The following is an 18,827-nucleotide window of genomic DNA, read 5'->3' as shown; positions in this document are numbered from 1 at the left end:
ATGACAGCCCCGGTGTGGTGGTTTATGTAAACTAGGACTTAGTTCAAACATTTTAGCAGGGGCCAGATGAACTAGGATTTAAACTATTGACGCAATGAATGCTAGGCTGCCTTGGGGGACAAAATTTCTGGAGCGCGAGTGTCCCTGGGGGTGGGGGGTATCAAAGAACAAGGGTACTCCATTTTGCATTCATACGATGCTTAATGTTTGCATCCCACTGTTTAAAGTTTTTTTAAAAAGAATTTACAACATTTAAAGAATGTCCTAGGAAAGGGTCAGCTAGTGCCATGAAACCCCCCTTTTAAAAAGTTGCTATTCCATGAGCAGCAACTTCATTTTCTTGAAGAATCTGCACCCCCCCCTTCCAAAAAAGTGGTTTGTCAGGACTGTTCCATCGACTCTCCGCTTGACTGATGCTCTCATCACCAAGCACTCTGAATTGTGCCCAACTTTTCTAAATGAGATTTTATGGGAACTGATTAGAGTTAGATAAATGGGCGGCTTCGCTAATGTATTATACCGTTTTCAATTACAATGTATGTATAATCGCAGGCATTTCTTTTTTGATAGTATGACATTTATGTGACAGATCTCAGATGAGATGGGCTCTCTGTTTACATAATGATTTTGCTTTGTTATTAGGCGAAGCTAGGATTCCCAGAACCTGCAATATAACTTTACAAAAAATAATTCTCCTTTGAATTATAGCTAGACCAATTTTGGGGGGGGATAAAGCGATATCAAAATTACAAACTCAGCAGTATAAGATTGGCCCTGCTTTTGCATTCTAAAAATGTTGACCATTGACCATTGCTGTCCTTCCATTTCAAGGGGCATGCTTTTAACTGTACAAGACACTTAGAGACCCATGATTCTATTCCAGCAGTTTTAAATAGCTGCTATATGCCCACCAAGTTCAGAACTGGACCACAGTGCAGTGGAGAAAACATATGAAATCAGGCCACAAGTTCATCAAGCTATCTGCTTTCTCTGGCAGCAATTCCGGAGAGCAGAGAAGGTCCTTTTCCAACACTTGTTAACCACGATCTTTGTCCCTAGAGATGCTAAGGACCTTCTTCACTTAACCAGTTCTCTCTCTCTGAGCTAGTGTGGTGTCATAGTTAAGATGCTGGGCTAAGTCCAGGGAGATTCCGGTTAGCCATGAAGGCGACCTCAGGAAAGTCACTCTCTAAGCCTTGCAGGGTAGGCTAAAATGGAGGAATGATAGAAGCCACCCTCAGCTGTTTGGAGGAAGGGCAGTATAAAAAAAGTGTAACCCATAAATATGGCACAGCACTTCCCTAAAAAGGGTCTATCCCTTCCATCTCTCCACTGTTTTGTCAAATTCAAACTAACCCTTTGCCTAAGGTTGCCAAATCTGGGTTGGGAAATTTCTGGAGTGGAGCCTGGGAAAGATGGAGTTTGGAAGATGGAGAGAGCTCAGCAGGTATGCGATGGTACAAAGTCTACCCTCTGAAGCTGTCAACTCATAATTCCTCCAGAGAGCTGATCGTTGTAGTCTGGAGATCAGTAAGTCTGGAACAACTCCAGGCCCCATCTAGAGGCAACCCTAATCTATTCCAGATGTTATTAAATCCCCCCAACACTCCTCCACCACCACTTTCCATGACTAATAAAGCATTGAGGCCAGGGTTCCCAAAGGGCTGCTTCCTCTTATATCATCTTGTCCACTAGTTAAGGTCAGCATCTCTAGCCCTGCTCTGTGTGCCTGCGCCTGTTGACTTAAGGGGCATGGAGACAAAAGGCAGGGCTTTTTCAGTGGTGGCACCTCAGTGGTGGAATGCTCTTCCCACATTAATTCACTTAGGCCATTTCCACATGTTCTTAATGGGACAGCCCATTCACCAAACGCTGGCAGCTTTTCTCCTTCACTCCACATGTCTCCAGTTTCAAAGTGGTAGCAGGCTGTTTGGCTTCTATTTTTTGGCATCTTTTATGAGAACGCAATTTCCCACATTTTCCTGCATCCCCAAAAAGGTGCTGAAAAAACAGAAGCCGAACAGCCTGCTTCTGCTTTGAAATCGGAGACGAGTGGAGTAAAGGAGAAAAGCTGCCAGCATTTGGAGAATGGGCTGTCCCATTGAGAACATGTGGAAATGGCCTTAGTACTTAGACTTACCTTTTTTTTCAGCACGGGGTGAACAAACTTCCTTGTTTGCCCAACCTCTTGTGAATGCGGTCATCCCTCCCTGAAGTATGTTTAGGGAAGAAGTTGCTTCACAAGGTTCTTGGGTTTTTTTGCTTTTTATTTTGTTTTGTCCTCTGCTGGCTCCCCGCTGTATTTTTACACTGCTTTTTTAAAAAAATCACTGCTTCATTGTATTGCTGTTTTTGTTTTGACTGTTTTGTTTTTACTGCTGTTTTTGTTTTTACTGTGGAGTTTTTATTAGCTTTATTAAATTTATTGTAAGAAACTTCAAGACATAATATATGAAGAAGCCAGCTAATAAGGGATTTAAATTGATAAATAACTCTTTCATCCAGGGTTGAGTTCCTTGAATTCCTCCTAAATTCACTTTCTATAGGATGCCGATTACAAATTAGTCGCTTAAAGGGTGGTGGTTCGCTACTTCTAATCCTTATTAAAAATGTGTGCATTGGTAAGCAATTCAGACCTACCTCTGCAATAATTTGCTGTGGTGAATTAATAGCTGTTAATGGAAAGCCAACCATAGGCTGCCCTTTAACTGGGAAAATATATCTCCGGCGTTGACAGGGATGGTAATGACTCTGGCTCATGACCAACCTTACCAGGACTGAGATGGAATGAGCAGTGGTCTCTTTGAACAAAAGGATTATTAGGTAAGGTGCAATAGTCAGTTCTTGGCAACGCAGGGGATAGCTTCTCCGCTGGGCCTTGTAAGAACAGAAGAAGAGGCTGGCTGTCTACCGACTACCTTTTCTCAGAATTCCAAATGCGCCTGCGGTCTTGACAAGATCGGGGACTCGTGTTATATGTAGCCCTTGTTCTACCCCAGAGAGTGTGCCCCACCAACTTCTATGACATTGTAAAGGACTCCAGGATGCCCCTTCTGGACCATGCAATCTTCCACAGGCATCCCCAAAAATATCCCCCAGGAATTGCTTCTGCAGTCAAGATGACCTTCCAGGTATCTGGACAATTTATGAACGTGCTTGTGTTTTAAGTCACAAATTCAGATCGGTGGGCTTTCTTCCTGGGTTTGAGCACACCATTTCCTTCTGCAAAACTTTTTTTAACCTATATTTGACTCTACAAGTCCTTTCCCGAGGACCAGCCATTAAGAAATCTCCTTCAAATTGGAATTCTTCCGCTCGGGTACAGCCAAGCAAACAACCGGCAGAATTTATTTAACCTTCAGCCAACTGCTCAACCAAGTTGAAATTATTGATAGCCCATCAGTAATAATCAAGATAGAGAGGTTAAATGAAGATGCGTCCCCCCCCTCCTTCTCCTCCACCTCCCCTCCAGCCTTTACAAGAGAACCATTGAGCTGGTAACAGGACTTGAAATGCCGTCTCAGCTTAGAGAGCTCGGTCAAGGAACTCAGCTGCAAGAGGGAAATAAAACTGCTAAGTGATGGCCTCTCTCCAATCAGTCACGGGGGTAATGATGTTTGGCTTGAGTCAGGTTACATGTCAGCAAGTATACATCTCGGCAGACAACCTCTAAGAGAGCCTTAAGATTCGGCTTATTGTTTTATATAGATAAGGGTCGGCTGCTGATATATGGTGGTCAGAGAACACTGAAATAAATTTTACAACGTTGAGCAGGTAAAGTTAATCTCAATACAGGGCCAGTTAGATAGAATATTCATTCCCTTGGCAGCAGTGGGACGTTTCCCTACCCCGTTAGGTTTGGTGCAAATCACTTGAGGACGGACAATTTTCTCCCTCTGCTGCTCCTAAATAAATCACCAACCTGCAGGCAGTGGATTTCCAGGCGTCTTTTTGAATAGGTCTGCAGTTAAAACAAAATCCAAAGTTGGATCTGCAAATGTTTCTGGGCCCATCACACCAGCTGACTGAAGCACAGGGAAAGAAGGCTGTGGGGGTATCTTACTTGGCATAGAATGGAGAAGAGTGAAGTCATGGATTATATGCTAACTTTGCCACAGGTATCCCCTTAGAGCATTTCTCTCTCACACACACATACACATGAAGCTGTAACAATAAGCAGAATTCACCTGGGCAAGGGGATTATAGTCAGGTATATCCCTATCCAAGTTGAGGTCCCTGGATTCGTTCATCTAAGAATTGTCCAAAGACTAGAAAAAGTAATTGAGGACATGATATCCTCCATCTGAGTAATGTTTGAGGGATATGAACATTTCCCATTAAAATTAGGGGCAGCTGGGAGGCAGTGTTCCAAACTCTGCATATCTGACCCACCTGGCTCTGCCCACCTGCAGTGGCTTAGGGTGTCCGAGCACTGGTTCCTCATTATAACAACCTGGAGGAACCAGTGCTTGGAGAATACACTCCTTTTGAATCACTCCTTTTCAATCAGAGGAGTTAGCCGTGTTGGTCTGTAATAGCAAAAAAACAAAGAGTCCAATAGCACCTTTAAGACTAACCAACTTTATTGTAGTATAAGCTTTCGAGAGCCACAGCTCTCTTCGTCAGATGCACAAAGTAGGCATGCATCTGATGAAGAGAGCTGTGGCTCTCGAAAGCTTATGTTACAATAAAGTTGGTTAGTCTTAAAGGTGCTACTGGACTCTTTGCTATTCTCCTTTTGAAAATCCTGATGGCCATAGCTGCATACGCAAAGTAAGACCTTATTCTACAGCACCCGGTATTCCCAGGCGGTCTCCCATCCAAGTACTAACCAGGCCCGACCATGCTTAGCTTCTGAGATCAGACGAGATCGGGCGTGTTCAGGGTGGTATGGCTGTAGGCAAGACCTTATTCTATCATATTTGGATCCTGCCCTTCCAAATACATGGTTCTCCACCTCCTCTTCATGGTACAATAACCTTGTGAGGGAAGTTGGCTGAGAGAGAATGACTGGGAAAGTTTCACTCTGTGCGCTTCATAGCTGAGTAGGGATTCGAACCCAGAACTGAGTAGAGATTCAAACCCAGAGAATCCAGAACTGTAAACACTAGACCACACAGGCTCTTCTTAGATTATCATAATGCCTTCAGTTGACTTCTAAGTTTGACATTCTGAATATGTTAGATTATTTCTGCTGCTTTTTGTTTAGGGTGTTTTGGGCCAGAGTTTTTATTTAGGTGTTTTTAGAATTTGTTTTATTAGTTTTAATTTAACTTGCCTGAATTATGATTGGCTGCCAGACTGGATATTTTGTGATGCATAAATTGTTATGTAGGCCCCAGAAACCTAATTAAAGGATTCCATGTTTGGGCCGTTAGCAGAGTCTATCGTGTGGCACAGGAAGCCTGATTATAGGTGGTTGTGAACTCGTTCTGCTGGCTGGTGTGTGTGCAGGAGAGAAAATAATAAATCATACACATGTTTTATATTTAGAAAAGAAATAAGAGTTCTTTATTGTAGGAACTCCATACTCTGATAGTAAACAGTGAACAGGATGCCCTGACCTTTCCGTCTTTCTAACTCTTTGGTTTGTCCCCCTCTGAAACCTGAGGAGAGAGACAGCGCTGGATCCTCCTCTTCCAACATTTTGTTCAAAACCTGCTTTGCATGGCCTTGCTCTGTATTTTTTTTTAATGTTAGAACGCTGAAAGTAAAATGCTTGAAATAGCAAGTAATGAATAGAGTGAGCTTTGGATTGGCCTGCATTTTCCTTCCTGTGCAGGATGGAGGAATACAACATACCACACAAACAACGTAGTGCCATGCAGTTGCTAGGCATTGCCTAGCATCGGCGCTTTTGCTAAGTTTTCCACAATTACCAAAGAAATGAATGGCAGAGTGACAATAGATCTTACCTATGCAGCACCCCAGGGGGCTGGGCCATTGGGCCTCACTTGATAGGAAGATGCATCAATTATCAGGACCTGACGGGATGCTTCCTCAAGCAGAACTCCAGTCCTGCTGAAATGTCTTAGCAAAATGGGAAGCCAACCCCCGTTCTTCATGAAGAATAATTACTGGCCCTTCTGTGTGCAGTGTTTCTCTTTCACGACACAGAAAGGCTGGGGTGGTAAAAGAACAACAAGGACCTCTGTTAACTCTGGGGTGATTCAAAATGGTCTAAGAAATCTGGCTATTCAGTAGATCAGTGCTTGATGATGTGTCAAGCACCTTATTGCTATCTAGGATGGAAGCGTCACTGGTATCCTAGGCTGGCCCATTAGAGGGGCAGTATCTACTGCAAAGATCCAGCATCCAAAATGTGGAGAGCATAGCAGCTACACTCAAGTCTTTGCAATCCAACAATAATGCCATAGCATGTTGTCCACTTATGGTCAAATGCTAGCGACAGAAGCAGCCAGCGCATGCGGATATTGGCACGCTCTTCTGAAGTCAGCCCACTGAGTCACACACAGAAGACAAAAAGCAAGTTGAACGTTTTCCAAGCAAATCTTCTCACAGCAGATTCATTACAACAGCTTGTAGAGCATTTAAAACTGTTCAGAGCTCTTCTGTCCCTGTGCCTGGGGTAACTCTCCACAATATTATTAAGTGCATCTTAAGAAGGAAGGAGATTCTGGTTAATAGGTTATGCCAGTTGGTACAGCCAAGGCTCAGTTGAATTTATTCACCTCTCAAAATAGAGGAAGAACACAAATTCCAGTTGCAATCTTCTGATTTAATATTGTACAGAATTTCCGTTTTTAAGATCACAGAAAAGGTCAGAGACTAATTTTCATGGTATGCTGATTAAATGCTAACCGGACACCTCAGAGAAAATGATTGCAGCGTTGATATAAATAGCACCAGTGGAAAATCCAAATGGAATGAAGTTCTCCTGTGTAAGCATAGGAAACAGAGAAGGGTTAAAATGTTTCTGCTAGCTGAGCTAGTTTTCTGTTTGCATAGCTAGCTCTCCATTTGTAATATTTTATTGTTGTGAGCCGCCCTGCGCCTGTTTGCAGGGAGGGCGGGATATAAATCCAATTAAACAAACAAAACAAATGGAGTTTTTTATGCCCAGTTCCAACTGGCACGCTCCATTCTAGCATCTCAGCATTCTGCTTCATCATTACTATACGACCCGATTCTCAGGCACATATTCTCCCCCGTAGAGTCATACTTAGGACTTTGGGCTCTTGCTAGTGAATGCTCTGGCTGGGATCTTGTAGCAGCACCTGGGAGACAGGTCATGGAGACAGCAGGCAATATAAGGTAACCCATGGAGTTGCCTTGTGTTGAATCAGACCCTTGTTCTATCAAGGTCGGTGCTGCCTCTGCTCTTCAGAATTCCAGGTAGAAGTCTTCCATATCACCTACCATGTGATCCTTTTAGCTGCCTTGGTGGCCTTTATGTTCAGTCCAATAAAAATAAAATCTTTTTAACTGAAAAGCACAGAGACTGAACCTAGGACCTTCTGTATCCCAAGCAGATGCTCTTCCGCTGAGCTACAACCCTTCCCATAGGTCTATACACAGCTGTCACAATTTGTGCAATTGGACCTTTTATATGTTGTCACATTTGTGGAAATCTGAGCAACTGAGCATCTGAGCTTGCACATTAAGACACTGGTGCATATAAGTGGTGCCTCCACTTTCCCCAGTTGTGCCACCGTAGGCCCATCGGTGGTGCTGCCCCTTTGTGAAGACAATCACATGGAGGTAGTTTGGATAGATGACCCAGCCTTCCCCATCCCAGTACAGGTCGCTGTGACTTGACTCCCTTTCTTTATGATTATGTCTATGAGGTTGGAGGCGCTTGTGTTGATCGCAATTAATTGTGATATTTTGCAAAAGCAGGTTTTGCAAAGTAGCTAACAATTTCCCCTATTCGTCTTTCATCGACTAAAGGTATTTCATCAATGTCAGAAAAATTTCCTGCTGAGGATCCCAGTGAAACCTCAAAAAACATTTAAATCCCATTAGCAACTCCCCTACTGGAGAGGAGGTAGACTTAATTGGGAGTCAACATACATTTTAAACCTCATGTGTTTTTTTTTTTTAAAAAAAACTTAGGACCCAAGTATGATTAACAGAAATCTCTCTCTACGGCACTACCAGGGATAATTAAGTTGTAAATGCAGGCTTTGTTTGCCAAATGAGAAACAATATTTTTTACTGTAGGGTTTTCTCCCCTCAATTTTGTCTGTCTAGATAAATATAATTAGGTAATGGATGATGGTTTGTTAGCATTTTATTACATGTGTTTGCAAGGGCATTAAGAGTAATCACGAAACGCACAACAAATATTGTAGGGGTCCAGATTTTCAGCTACGGAGAACGTGACTTTCCCTGATCAGACAAGGCTGGGACATGCATTCCAACAAATTACCTCTTTCCCTATTCAGAGCAAGAACCGAGGTTCTTTGGAACACAGATTTACATACACTAATTGCTAATTCCCATAATTATTAACCCTTGTAGCATTCGAGCATGCCTGGTGGCTGGCAGGCATTAATGTCTTAAGCCACAGAGAAGTCCTGTGGAGAAAGGCGTGATGGTTCCCATTTCCAAGACGGTGAAACTGAGAGTCGGAATTAGTGGCTGCTCAAGGTCGTTGCCCTGGCTTGGAAGAAGCTGTGCGGCATACTGCGTCAGGGTGGACTCAACAACCACAATTGTTCTACGTCCAGAAAAAAGAATAAGTTTTTCTATTGCTGGCATATGGTCAGACGGCAGTTTTAAGGATTTTTATCATTTATTGTTGTGTTGCTAGCTGCCTTTTGTTACAGTTTGCAGGCAGGTGGAGACATAAATGGTTTTATTTGAGGGATTTGTATTCCTGCAGTCGAGACAGCTCACATTAATCCCAGAGTCGGAAACAGATCTTGGAGGTCATCTAGTTCAACCCTCTGCTCAGTGTTGGAATCCGCCGCTAGAACATCCCCAACATATGGCTATCCAATCTCTCTTTAAAGTCCTCCAGTACAGAACAGCCCAGCTCCTCCTGATTTAATCTGTTTCAGTGTTGAACAGCTCATTCCAGTAGGAACTTTCTCCGAATATTTAGCCAAAATCTACTTCCCTGCGATTTCCATGCATTCATTCTATTTTTGCCCTGTGGAATAGAAAAGACAAGCGTGCGTCCTCTTCTCCATGCTAAACATTCTCAGCTCTTGGTTCCTCATAGGGCCCGGTTTCAATAAAATCAAAATCCTTTAATACTCTCTCTGTATCTGTCACATTCAAAATTCACTCCCATTTAAAACAGCCCAGTTTTTCATAACAACAACAACAGTGCACTTATATACTGCCCTTCTAGAGAGATTACTGCCCCACTCAGAGCGGTGAACAGAATCGATGCTCTTATTATCCCCATAATACAGCTTGGGAACTCGGGCTGAGTCACCTGCTGAGCACATGGTAGTAGTGGGATTCGAACCAGCAGAGTGCCGATTCACAACCCAACCACTTAAACACTACGCAAATTCGTGTCAAAACCTGGCCATAAAAAAACCCACACCACCCAGACCATTTGTTCAAGGCTAGCTGAAAGGGGAAAGCGTTAGGGCTCCTCTGAATACTCGAACCAAGAACTTGCTTTTCTTACCCTCTTCCCAGAGGCAATTATGTACAACAGGTGCAGCCACTGAGAAGGCTCTGTTCCTTGCTACCCTTTGTTATCCTCACCTGGCAAGGATGCAGTCAGTAGAGTCTGCTTGTGATGGGACTGCATGTGATGGCCTCGACATGCACCCTCATCTTATTTAAAAGAGACAGCGCAAACAAGGGGAAAAGAGGGGAAAGAGTAGATACCGCTAGCATGCTGATCTCTACTTGTCTTACCTGTCCAGGAACATCTTGGATGGCCTCTCCTCACCAGCCTACCCTACACCCTTCCAACCTTCTCCCAGTATGTGGCAGCCCCGGCAAGAATAACTAATTGCCCCACCCCTGCATATGAGCTGTGTATCCCCCACACACACCTTGAGAGGTACGATTGACACATGGAGTCACACCTGAGTGCCTGGTTCCTGTTTGTATGGGATGGATTGTGCCACAGGAAATATGAATCTGTCTTTATGGGACTAGTTTCTGTCTGTATAACACTATTGAATTATACAGGATTCCTCTGCTTGCTAACTAACTCAGTGTGAGTGTAAATCTTACAAATTATTACAGCGATAGGTTTCAGTGTATAAAAAGTAATCCCCTTTTCCACGATGGATTTTGTGTTCCATTTGTAGTTGCAGAAGATGAAAATGAGTTTAGCGTCACCAACAAGCCCACCAAAGAGACTTAAGAGAGATTAAAACAATGGCTTTAAATATTATGCATTTGGCTGTAGGAAAATCATCTCTGAGAGCAAAGGTAGTAAATCAGTCTTTACTTGGGAAATTTTATTTCACTGGCTTCGAAACTGAAGTCAGACAGCAGCAGAATACCAAATGGCTGGAATTTGACTGCGTTCCATGTTCAATATTTTTAATAAGAACTGTAAATAATAGATCATTTTGGATTACAATCAGTGATCACTTCCAAATTCTAATGGTATTTCATTTTAGTTATAGCCTGTCTTAACAGCATTCGGCAGTAAAAGAAACCATTCTTAGAGTGCGCACATATCATTTTTAAGACCGAGAATCAAGTTCTGGAGCAAGTCCATTTGTTTAATTTATAGACGTCTGATGGGCCATTCTAGGAATACTGTGAACGATCCTCCACTCATCAATTTACTCTGATTGTGTGTGCTGCTTCTCAGCAGTTGGGGCTTCGTTCAGAAGCTCACATTTAACTCTGTCCAGTGCTGGCTGGTTGAACTCTGGGCAAGCTAAGCAGAACAGAAAGCGGTTTGCCCAGGAGGAAGGAAGGCAGCTTGCCACAAACTGTCCAAAATCCAGGAGCAGCGGCAAGATCAGAGAAGTACCTTAGCACCATGGAGCTGATGACTTGTTCTGACCACAGCTAGGAGCGGACTGAGCCCTTATCTTCCTACACCTGCCTTAGTATCCATTGTGTGGCCTGCCTTTCTCTAAGGAGTGAGGATCTTAAAGGAGCAGCTACTTCACCTGGACATTACTGTTTTAGCACAGCTCAGTGGTTTCCGTATTAGTTTATTGGCGTCTTTGGCAAGAGGGGATGAGAGATTATGAAGCTTACTTCGGGAATTCTGGATGTGGCCTTCTTGATGGTTCAAGGAACAGAAAAGTAGAATCCAGTTTGCAAATGTCCCAGTTCAAGCAGCAAGCAGGTAATAGAAGGCAGGCAGCAGGTAACAGGTTTCTACAAATGAGCATTGGATGTTCAGGACCTTGGAGAGCTCCCATGGATGTGTCTTCAAGCTACAAGTGTCATTCCTCACTTGTAGCTTGGCCCTGAGTCTTCAGTTCCAGAGATGGCCTAGTAATTGTGGAAAGCCTTAGCTGTAATTCTTAACAAGGCAAAGACAGGGCTTGAAGCCTGGCACACTGGTGAGCTCTAGAGACACTTTCTACAGCTTCAGGTGGAAGTTTGCAGAACTCAGAGCAAGGAAAAAGACAAATATGGTCAGAAATATCAGCCATTTGCCTGGAAGCCCTTGCCCAGAATCCCCAACCTGTGGGAATTCCCTGTAGTTACGCAGACTGCACAGAGCACTGGAACTCTAAGACTGGAACCCCTGTGCCTATAGCCATGGGGAAATGAGTATGGATTTGTGCTGGATTGCTGGTAAATAGGGGATAACTCTCCTAACCATGCCCCTTCCCCAATCAAAAATTACTCCTCTCAGCTTCTTTAAGATCCAAAAAGGATACAGAGAGGCACAGAACCTGTACTCTGCCTTGAAGACTGACTGGTCCAATCCTTACTAACAAAGGATTCTGTGAAAAATATGTGCATACAACAGTCTCTGGACACAAAATACACAAAATGTACAGAGAACTGATGCTGGTTGGAAAAACAGAGACCGTGAAGGATATTGTTCTTCTGAGATTTGATGGGATCCAGCTGACCCTGACTGACTCAGTTAAGAATGTAGGGGTTATACTGGACCCAACACTGCTGCTAGAGAAACAAGTAAATGCAGCTGCAAAAAAGGCCTTCACCCAACTTAGACTAGCCAGGAAGATGGCCCCCTACCTCGACTCAGCCGATCTGGCCACCTGGATTCATGGCCCAGTAACATCGAGACTAGACTACTGTAATTCATTGTAGATAGGTCTCCCCTCAAAATCAACTAGAGACTCCAGCTGATGCAGAACGCTGCAGCTTGTTTACTCTCAGGAGGTAGATGGAGCAGGCATCACACTCCCATTCTGCAGTTGCTCCACTAGCCGCCCATCAGTCACCAGGCTCGATTCAAGATCATGACTATCACATTCAAAGCCCTTCATGGCCGAGGCCCCTCATATCTGCAAAACTCCATCTCTCCCTTCTGCAGATATCACCCTGCGCTAGGCCAAATCAACAACTGCTCAAACACACGGTGCTTTCTCTGTGGTGGCCCCTACCTTGTGGAATGGCCTGCCTGAGGAGGTCAGGAAACCTCTCACTCTCCTGACTTTCCGGAAACTATGCAAGTCTGAATTATTCAGGAGGGCTTTCTATTCAGATTAGAGGACCAAGTCATAAGAAATGGCTCAAAATTACCTTGGTAAGGGGCAGGAACTGGAGACTAGGCTATTTGGTACTGTCTGCTGATGTAGATACACTGCTATTGGGTAGTTGCTGATGTCATGTTAATTACTTACACTTTAATTCAGAAGGGTTGGTCACATTGTATCTTTGGTCTATGAATGTCCTAGCTATTGATTATATTGTATTCATTTGCAGTATGTAATCTGCCTTGGATCTCAATGAGAAAGGTGGGTTAATAATAATTAATACTTAATAATAATAATAATAATAATAATAATAATAATAATAATAATAATAATAGGAACAGCGCACATATTACACCGATATCTGGTTGATACTTAGGTCTCTGGTGGAAACTTGTATCAGCTTAGCAAGGCCAATCAATAACAACATGTGACCTCTGCTTATTGTTGATTGTGTTTCAGATAATTTGAATAATAATAATAATAATAATAATAATAATATAGGGCCCATGCAATATTTATTAATTAAATTATTTGATTTATTTATAATTCACCTTTCTATTGAGCCGCAAGGTGGATTACATAGCATAAATCAATGCAACCACTCCATGCCGGTGTGTGTGTGTTGTGTATGTGTGTGTTGCAGCTGCCTAGAAGCCCGAGCCATAGTGGCCTCACATCCAAGAACTGACAAGACTGACTGCTTAGCTTCCAGATCCAACAAGATTGGGCTAGCCTGGGCTATCCAGGTATATACAATCATTTACATATATACACGCACACATATATATCCGCCCAGTACGCTAATGATGAATGTTTTGCCAGATACAGACAAGGAGACAAGTTTAAAAGTTATCCATGATATTTTCTCACTTACCTGACTTCTGTTTTACACCCTGAGGGTAACAATATCAACCAGAGATTAAAACCCTTCACAGATGCCTTTGGGAGTGCTTGCTGCCTTCCTACAGAGGTTTGGGTTGTGATCCAAAACACACCGACTTGGAAGCGGAGCTCAACATGCCTACTTTGTTTAGAACTGAGGTTCAGGCATCTTGCATTCCACACAAGATGGAGGAAGATAGTTGGGAGGAACAAAAATATTTATGGTGTAAACAATAACGGATGCTCGACTATTCTGCAGAGTATAATAGGGTTTTAATGTATTCCTCCTGTCGGCATAGTGTATCTCCGTGATAATTTTATGTGACAGCGTAATTAAATTGGAAAACAATTCCCATTTCCTATGTCTTTTATCTATTTATCATCATTTATTTCTTTACTTTCTTCCTCTACCATAAATATTATTGTAAGAAGAGTTAAATAAGTTAAACCAATGCAATTACTTTTACAGATTGAAATTAACTTCATATATCAATTTATACCCGTTTGCCTCGTATTTGCGCTGCATCCGTTGCAGTATATTTACAGTGTCAGGCTGGTTTCCGTGTTTGCATTCGTTTTTTGAGTAATGATCTGTGTGTTAAAAGCTGACATTTTAACAGTATTTTCAAACAATTTCATTCATTATCAAATAACCATTTATTACACTGTAGCAATTTCAGACCATTTACTGGCCCTCACTACACATAGCAAAACAATGATTAATCAACCGATGTGCGCATTTTAATGCTTATCACAGCAAATAGAGAAAGTAACATTAAATAGTGAGTTGACAAGAGAAGAGGCTAAATTATTAATTTTTTAAAAAATCCTGATGAGTCATTCAGCAAAAACTACTTTGCATCAGGGTTTTCCCCACCCCCAAAAGACGACTATATAGCAGGGGTGGCCAAACTGGCTTAATGTAAGAGCCACATAGAATAAACGTCAGATGTTTGAGAGCTGCAAAACATGATGATGCATTGAAGTGACTTCAGAGGAAGAGGTGAGTTTGGGGGAGCATCTTGGAAGTGACATAATAGGAAGGGGTGGGGCTTGGGAAGAGCCATCGCCTGACTTTTGACACAAGTAATATCACATCCTTGATAGGCTTCACCCCCAAAGTCCCCAGGTATTTTCTGAGTTGGACCTGGGAACCTCAACATTTTTATTGAAAATATTAAAGAATGGGAAGAAGGAAAGAAGGAAAAGGAAGGGAAAGACATGGAAAGAAAGAAGGAAAGGGAGGGAAGGAAATAAACTAAACTAAAATAAACTGTACAGCCATGGCGATACTCAGAGACCTCAGGAAGTCGCACAAAATGTCTAGAAGAGCTCCCGAGCCGCAGTTTGTGGCTCCCAAGCCGCAGTTTGGCCACCCCTGCTATATAGAGCATTCAGCTAAGCAAGACCACATCAAACCACAGGGGGGCGGGGAGGAGAGGCGGCTGCGGTACAGAGCAATCTCCTGAAGTCCTTTCTGTATGGGGACGGTTTGGCTCTCTGCATTCCATGCTTTCAAAATGACCAGAATGTGCCCAACAACTCCATTAGTCTGGCTCCATGTCAAGTGCTAATTAAAAAGAGAAAGCACCCGCACATACGCGGAGTACATTTGCTCAGGCCAGCCCTAACATGAAGCAGAAGGCTTTGAACACCTCAAGAGGCAAAGTCTTTTAGTGTTTGGGGGGGGGCAGCCCCAAGAAACATCAGCTGTGGGATTCCTTACAGCCCTGGCCTCTTTTACTGAAAGCTCCCCCCTCCCCTGCCAGCAATGTTTCTCCAAACCAAAAGGCACCTCTCTGTTCTCGCTCACTCTGAATTTGTCCACTCATCCATCCACCCATTCATTCATATTGGCAGGATGTGAAGGTTTGCAACATAATTAGCGGAGACGGTGCATCCCTCCCCGTTGCCAGAAACAAACACACAACGCCCAACTGACGGGAGGAAAATGGATTCCTCTTTGTGCCAGGGTTAATGAAGAATTGCAGACCGCTGCCTGGGAATTGGCAAGGAGAGGGTTCGAACTGTTGACCCTGAGGTAGAAAGACTCCACGACCGATCACTAGTCCCCCGAGTGGGACCAGCAAACGGCTGCCACTTCATAATTAGCCATGTGTTAAGAGCAACACCGGCCTCCATTGCGAGCCTAACACACTGCTAATTACATTAACTAGCATGCCAAAGTAGCACAGGGGAAGCCCGCTAGAATCCAATGGCGAACCAATTAAGAATCCCGCTGTAACATTTAGCAAAGCCACTCTCCGATGAATACACAGGAGTACACACAGCTGCTTTGATATTAATGCAAACATTCAGGCTAAACAACAACAACTCTGGCTGACCTCCATGATCCTTACCAGGGGTGATTTGAAGTGCAGGCCTAAGTAGAATGACTCCCTTCTAAAGCCACTGAAATCCATGGCTCTAGGAAGGCGTAACTCCACTTAGGATTGCACTACAGACAGTAAAATCCTAAGCAGAGTGACTCCAGTCTGAGCCCTTTGAAATCGATGAGCTTAGACTGTAGTAACTCTGCTTAGGATTTCACTGTAACTGGGGTATTTTTAGCTGATCTTCGCCGAAATAAATGTGTGTGATTTGATCTCTAACGTCCCCACCTGTGCTGATGTAGGATTAGTTCTTGCTAACATGCACACAACATCAGGGCTATACCACTTCAGGCAGCAGGTGGGAGGGGGACTCATGAGGTAAGGTTGCATGCTCTTCCGCTGAAAAATATTCCCTCCATACAGGAAACAAGGCCTTTTCGGTGGTGGCATCTCACTTTCGTAATGCCCTCCCTCCTTGAGACTCAGTTGGAAGCTACTTTACTGACCTTTTAGATGCCCAGCCAAAACATTTCTCTTCACCCAAGATTTTAACTCAAGTATTGAATGTCCTAGCTGTCGATCATAATAATAATAATAATATTCGATTTATATACCGCCCTTCAGGACAACTTAATGCCCACTCAAGAGCGGTTTACAAAGTGTTATTATTACCCCACAACAATCACCCTGTGAGGTGGGTGGGGCTGTTGACTTATATTGTGTAATCCACCTTGAGTCTCAGTGAGAAAGGTGGGCCATGAATAACATACATAAAATAAATCTTTTTAAACTCTTCACCTCTTGCCTGTTCTATAATTTTAAGCTGATAAATCTTGTTTTTGTGGCTTGTTTTAATACTGACAATTTTATGGTGGTTTTTAATTTTTGTACGGTGTTTGTACTTTTGGGTGCTGTCTTCAGCAAGTCTCTGGAAAGGTGGCATATACATTTTCTAAATAAAAACCCAGTAAAATTAGAAGAGTTCCTCCTAGCCTAGGCTTCTTCTTGACATGCTAGCTTTCTGTGTACAGGGATGTTTTTGAAAGGAACATTTGATCCCCTAGTTACAGTATTAAGTAACAGGGCTCAGACACAAGTCTATCTACTGACATTTTGTCCTTAAAGTTCAGAAAGTATGTTGAGAATCCAGCAGCTAAGAGACAAGGCAACAAATATTGAGGGTTCAAATTTTCTCTCTGGTCGAACTCGCTGGAGGGCCTTAAGACCGTTCTTTCTCAGCTTCAGTCCCGCCTCTGAAGGCCAAATTAGTCAGGATCCTGGGGAATCCATGAGCAGAGTCACCCAGCAATTTTTAAAGGAAACTGCAGCCACGGTGTGGAAAAGAGAGGCAGTTTTGCTAATCAAAACCGACAATCCTTTTATATAGATTGGTAACATTTGAAATAAAAAATTAATTTTCGGTAACATATTCATTTTAATTGCAGACATTCTTCCTATCCAAGACAGTTTTAACTTTGACCATCTTACAAGATCTTTTTGAATCTTCCTCCATAAAACTTCATAATTATCTTTAAATAATGTTTCATTTTGTCCTGTTACATTTATACCCAGATATTTCACTGGATTCACTGCTATTTCACATCCCGACAATTCCTCAATTTGTTCTTCTTCTTGTCTTGTTAACAACTTGGGGATTATTTTAGTTTTTTTCCTATTAACTTTAAATCCTGAAAACTTTCCAAAACTTATAAAATGTTCTATAACATATTGCAGCATCTCCTGTGGATTCAAAATCGTCAAGACAACATCATCTGCGTAACATTTCAATTTAAATTCTTCGTCGTTAACTTTCAAACCTTTAAGAGTCCTGTCTTAGCTTTGAAGCAAAGATTTCCATTGCTAAAATAAATAATTGTGGTGACAATGGACAGCCTTATCTTGTACCCTTTTCTATTTGTAATTCTTCTGTTAATACCCTATTTTTGGGGGGCGGGGGGAGGATTAACCCCCTCCCCGGCTGCACAGTGACCTCTGCCAAAATGGCATCTTTCTGCAGTTGCAATTTACCTTTAAAAAAAATAATAAAAGCTGGGCAGATCCGTCTGCATATCTCCCATCTAGTTTGGCCCTGACAGGCGAGGACAGTAATATTGCTAGACGTGGGGCAGGCATGTGTTAAATAGTGGCACGCCATGCTTGGCACGGCAACTCTCTTGCTCTACCCATGTGTGGCTGAGCTGGGAAAGGCTCCGATCAGGGCTGGGAGATGGAAGAGCGGGCCAAAAGCCAGCCAGAGCCCCAGGAGTGGTCCCTCCTGCAGAGCAGTGGTTGTTTAACAATAGAAGATTTGGAGTATGGTAGCTCTTGGATGTAAACTCTCCCACTGGTGCCCTCACGTGCCTAAGAGAACTTCTCACAAAGCATCTTTTTGAACCAGAAATTGTTTGTACCCACTGCAGATTCCTAACTGTGTTCTTCAAAAGCAAGCCATGATGGCTGTTTTTAAAGCAGTGTTAATTGAGTCCCTAACTTTCATACAAAACATTTTTAAAAGCTCTATGCGTCCTATGTAGCATGTCTGGCCACATACAATCCTAATCCCACCCCTTTTTGGTTTTGCTGGCATGCCAACCTTTTCACAGGTAGACATGGTTATTATTTTGGCATGCAGGCCAAAAGGGTTGCTTTCCCCTCTATTAGACTAACTTACGGTGTTGTAAGCTCACAACAAAAATCACATTTTTGAAAACGTAGGACTCCTCTCATTTTCAATATGTGCGAGGAGGACAGCAAAGGTGTAGGTGGTTTGGGGGGGACTCCCAGCATTCCACCAGTACATGCTCTCGCTTCTCTTTTGCTACTGCCTAAACATGCATTTTGTTTTATTCCCCCCCACCCTGCAATTTTCTGTTATTGACTGCCACCCAGTGGCAAAGCTGGAGCATTGCATAGCAGATACAATCACCCTTTTTGCAGCAGAGCAGCCCGCGGTCATGTGTTGCTTACAGGAGGAAATCAGGGGTTCCCTACTGACTCTGTCCTTTTATAGATACCAAAAAATCATGGA

General features: G+C 43.0%; 1 non-coding gene across 1 annotated transcript; it reads right to left on the bottom strand.

The window, feature by feature from the left end:
• Nucleotides 1-4,783: 4,783 nt before the first annotated feature.
• On the bottom strand, nucleotides 4,784-4,902 carry LOC129345864 (5S ribosomal RNA). The gene has a single exon (XR_008598626.1). It is a non-coding gene; the product is annotated as a 5S ribosomal RNA (ribosomal RNA).
• Between the last annotated feature and the right edge of the window lie 13,925 nt (nucleotides 4,903-18,827).

Source organism: Eublepharis macularius, chromosome 18 (genome assembly GCF_028583425.1).
Source record: "Eublepharis macularius isolate TG4126 chromosome 18, MPM_Emac_v1.0, whole genome shotgun sequence".
Taxonomy (NCBI): Eukaryota; Metazoa; Chordata; class Lepidosauria; order Squamata; family Eublepharidae; genus Eublepharis; species Eublepharis macularius.
Note: the sequence above shows the minus strand (reverse complement) of the source record. Positions and strands in the feature narration are given on the sequence as shown.